Raw genomic sequence first — 4397 nt, forward strand, 5'->3', positions numbered from 1 at the left:
GACATGCTCAGGCCTTCAGCTCAGTCCAGTAGTATTTCCAACACAATCCTTTCTATAGGGATGAAATTTCCTGAGACTGTTTTCAGTCTCCTACTCTTGGGGAATGGGAGGGGGGAAGTGATAAAGGCATTCATCATTTTTAAGAGTCCCTAAGGCATCGGAACTGTAACTTGAGTGCTCTGCAGGAGTTTCCTAAAGTGCTTTCAAGACACTCCTCTGCCCATGCACCGCACCGGCATCACCTTTGCTGGACCCACCGGGCTCAGTCTGAGCTGTCCTTTCTCCCAGCTGCAAACAGAACCTGTCCCCAGCCAGTGCCCTGCACACAGGCAGGTTTCTGTAGGGCCAAGGAGAGTGCACAGAGATATGGGGTCTGTGAGTGCTGGCAGGGAGAGATCAGGCACAGGGAAACAGCTCCAGGAGGAAGATCTTCAGCAAGCAGAGAGAAGATCAGGCAATGAGAGAAAACAAAAGGCAGAAATGTTGTGGCAGGGAGAGCTTAGAGACCTCCACAGGATGCCCTCGAGTGCAGCCCCTCCCTCTGAACAAGCCCCCTCCCCTCCTCTCTCCCTCAGCCAAGCCTCTGCCCTCAGGGCCGGGGGTCCAAGGCGTGAAGCCCCTCCTGGGCAGGCAGAGCTGCAGCAGAGCCGTGGGGCAGCTCTGCAGCCCCGGGCCCAGTTCCCTCTGCAGAGCACAGGGCTGGGAGCAGCTGCCCGGCCCTGGGGGCTCTGGGAGGGGGCACAGCTGGCTCAGGGTGACGCTGGCCCCAGAGCCCGGCTGTGGGCAATGCAGCCAGGGAAGGAGCTCCATCTCCCTACATCCAATGCCATCATTAGGACACTTGGCTTTCTTCTTGAGGATTCCCCCTAAGCTCTGAGCTTGCCTCCAGGGCGCAAACAGGTCGTGTAGCATCTTGGTGTTACCTGAAAGCCCCACAGTGAGACACAAAAGTTTTATGATGGAGAAAGGGCTGTTGGGTTGGTGAAACGAGCCATGTGTGTATTTGGCTACCAGTGTGGGGCTGAGAGCTCGAGAAGGGGATGGACATTTGATGGGCTGTGGTGGATCGATCTGCTCTCAGCAGCATTGGGATGGTTTTTAAGGGAAATATGGGAGGGTGATTATCCTCTGTCTGAGGAGGGTGAAAGGCCAGAGGATCTTGGAACAGGACAGAGTGACAGACCACCTCCCCTCACTCTCCACTCACCACCTTGCCTCACAGAACTCGCTCTATTCTCCCCGAGGGCAGCAGAAATGCTGAGTGTTTCTGACATCCAAAAACAGTCAGCAGGGGAGATGAAGAGGAGCTATAAAAACCTCTAGAACACTTTAACAGCTTTTGCCATTCCTGTTCTTGGGCCCTGGGAGTGCCCTTGTGTTAGCTGGGCTTTCAAAGTGGAACACCAGGACAGGTCCCTGTCCCCCTCCCCCTTCTGCACAGCAAGGCTGAATTATAAAAACCCCCGGAGCAACTGCCCTGAAACTCATGTCACACTCAGCCAGCACCAACCAGGGCTGCGGCTGGAGCTGAAGGAAGATCTGCTAGAAAAACAGAAGGGTGTTGTCGGTGATCGAACACGGACTTGGCCGGCTGAATGCAAAGCCAAATTCTATCGCACAAGTCCCATCTTTATATACTGTTCCAAACCAGCAGTTCAGCAGCTACAAACTTCAGCTCCTAAGGTTCTGTTTTACATCTCCAAGGGCTACAGATTACCATCTCCTTGCCCAATCTCCCATTAACTATCCTACTCTTTGTCTCGCCTCTTGCTCTTTGTCTCGCCTCCTGCCAGACATGGCCCCGGCCTGCCCCGTCTCTCGCAAGGCCCCACGCCAGCCAAAGCCCTTCTCTGTGGCCACACTCTGAATCCCCATAAGGTGTCAGTGTGTGACAGGAGAAGGATTTGTGGGGCATGTCTTTGATTTTGCTGAGAGACGTTTCCCTTAAGCTGTCACTGACTTTTCTCCATGAACAGGTCCCCATGGCCAGACACGGCGAGTGTCCAACAGCAGCTCCATCAGCCCCTTCCTCCTGCTGGCATTGGCAGACACGCGGCAGCTGCAGCTCCTGCACTTCTGCCTCTTCCTGGGCATCTCCCTGGCTGCCCTCCTGGGCAGCGGCCTCATCATCAGCGCCGGAGCCTGCGGCCAGCACCTGCACAGCCCCATGTTCTTCTTCCTGCTCAGCCTGGCCCTCACCGACCTGGGCTCCATCTGCACCACTGTCCCCAAGGCCATGCACAATTCCCTTTTGGGACACCAGAACCACCTCCTAGGCAGGAGGTGCTGCACAGCCTCTTTCTCTTTCTCTTTCTCTTTTTCATTTCAGCAGAGTTTTCCCTCCTCGCTGTCGAGTGCTACGAGCGCTACGTGTCCATCTGCAAAGCCCTGCACTACGGGACCCTCCTGGGCAGCAGAGCTTGTGCCCACATGGCAGCAGCTGCCTGGGCCAGTGCCTTCCTCTACGCTCTCCTGCACATGGCCAATACATTTTCCCTGCCCCTGGGCCAGGGCAATGCCCTGGGCCAGTTCTTCTGTGAAATCCCACACATCCTCAAGCTCTCCTGCTCACACTGCCACCTCAGGGAGCTCGGGCTTGTTGTGTTTTCCATCTGTTTAACTTTTGGTTCTTTTGTGTTCATGGTTTTCTCCTATGTGCAGATCTTCAGGGCCGTGCTGAGGATCCCCTCTGAGCAGGGCCGGCACAAAGCCTTTTCCACGTGCCTCCCTCACCTGGCCGTGGTCTCCCTGTTCCTCAGCACTGGCTTTGTTGCCTGCCTGAAGCCCCCCCTCCATCTCCTCCCCATCCCTGGACCTGGAACTGCCAGTTCTGTACTCGGTGGCGCCTCCAGCCCTGAAGCCCCTCATCTACAGCCTGAGGAACCAGGAGCTCAGGGACGCCCTGAGGAAAGTGATGACTGGATGCTTTCCAGAAGCAAAAACCTGCCTGTTTTCAGCTCCATAGGCTAAAGTGTAATCATTAGAGGCCCAGCCTGCCTTCTCAGGTTGTTTTGGTGGTGGTGGTTTTGGTGGCTTTTTTTTCTTCTCATATGTTAAGGTTGTACCCAAAAGATTTTGTTATGCATCTTATTCACTGTTTACAGGCTGAATGTGACTGTTGGCAGGGACTGTGTCAATAAGGAGTCTGCTCTGTGGGTATTCACATTAAATAAAGGACCCATCAGCAAGGTGTCTGTTTGAGATCCTTTGGTTAAGTCCATCCCTGGAGCTGGAGGGCAGGGCCAGTGTTGCAGGCATTGGGGGGGAAGAGTCCCAGCAGAGCAGCACAGCCAGGGAGCAGCAGAGCTTGGTCTTTTCAGAGCTCCTCTCTTATTACTTCCACTCTCTCCTTTGGAGCCGCTGTGATGGTGTAAGGCCAACAGCTCTGTCCGGGTGGTGCGAGTCCTGCTGCGTGTCACAGGCAGGGACAGGCCATGGGCACTGCTGGGACACAGCTGGGCTCCGCCACAGCAGTTCCATCAGCAAAGGGCATCTCCTGAAGGCACTGCAGGAAGGCTTTGCTCTCCCTCCACAGTCACTGTCAGGAACAGGCCCAAGGACCAGACTCTAAAGAGGCTGCCTGTGTTCCTTGTTCTCCCAGGGCTCAGTGGGATGAGATCAGGGTCCCAGTGTGGCCTTCAAGAGACTCGGGTGTGCTTCAGGTTTTGCTTGTTGGTGGCCAGTGCCCACCAGATGGTGAATGGTCTGTGATGAACCTTCCTGGGGCTCTGCAGCTTGTGCCAGGGCTGATGGCAGGGGAATGTTCTTCTGGAGGGACTTGGGAGCTGCCAGCAGAACACGGGGGACCTGCAGGGACAGTGTGTGCCAGGGATCAGCAGTGAGTGGAGCTCACTGGGCACAGGCCTGTCCAGGGTGGGCTCACCCACAGATAAAGGACTGAATGTTTCCTGTGACCCATGAGAGCTCTGCAGCCCAGGGGGACACAGCAGGTACAGGGAAAGGAGTCTGAGCAGTGACTCGTCTGACCCTCGGGGAACTTGCAGAGGAGGATCCAGGGCAGCCCCAGCCCATGTGCCCGCCCTGGAACAAGGCAGGCACCTCTGAGCACCCTCCATGGCCACAGCAGAGCCTGTGTGGGAGGGGGTCAGTGCAGGGAGCACCATCAGCTGCAGAGCTCTGTCTCCCAGCTTGAGCAGCAGAGCCCAGCAGAGGCAGCCCATGGCCCTGGGCAGCACAGCCCCCATGCTCTGCAGAGCAGCACCCCCAGCTCGGGGGCTCTGGGCAGCAGGGCAGAGGCTACAGCAATGGCTGCTCAGGCCAGCACAGACGTGTTCCCCTGGAAAAGGCCCTGTGGGGAGCTGGCATGGGCCAGGAGAAGAGCAGGAGCTCGTGTGTGTGCAGAGTGGGAGCCCTGGCAAGAGGCTGCCCTGTGCCTG

At 56.6% G+C, this 4397-nt stretch overlaps 1 pseudogene across 1 annotated transcript; it reads left to right on the forward strand.

Annotated features, from left to right (window-relative positions):
• The first annotated feature begins 993 nt into the window (after window positions 1–993).
• Window positions 994–2965, forward strand: LOC309583720 (olfactory receptor 14J1-like; annotated as a pseudogene). Its single transcript has 3 exons — window positions 994–1015; window positions 1442–1567; window positions 1977–2965. The product of its transcript is annotated as an olfactory receptor 14J1-like (transcript).
• Window positions 2966–4397: the final 1432 nt, after the last annotated feature.

This window comes from Coloeus monedula, assembly GCF_965178545.1.
Source record: "Coloeus monedula genome assembly, chromosome: 32".
Taxonomy (NCBI): domain Eukaryota; kingdom Metazoa; phylum Chordata; class Aves; order Passeriformes; family Corvidae; genus Coloeus; species Coloeus monedula.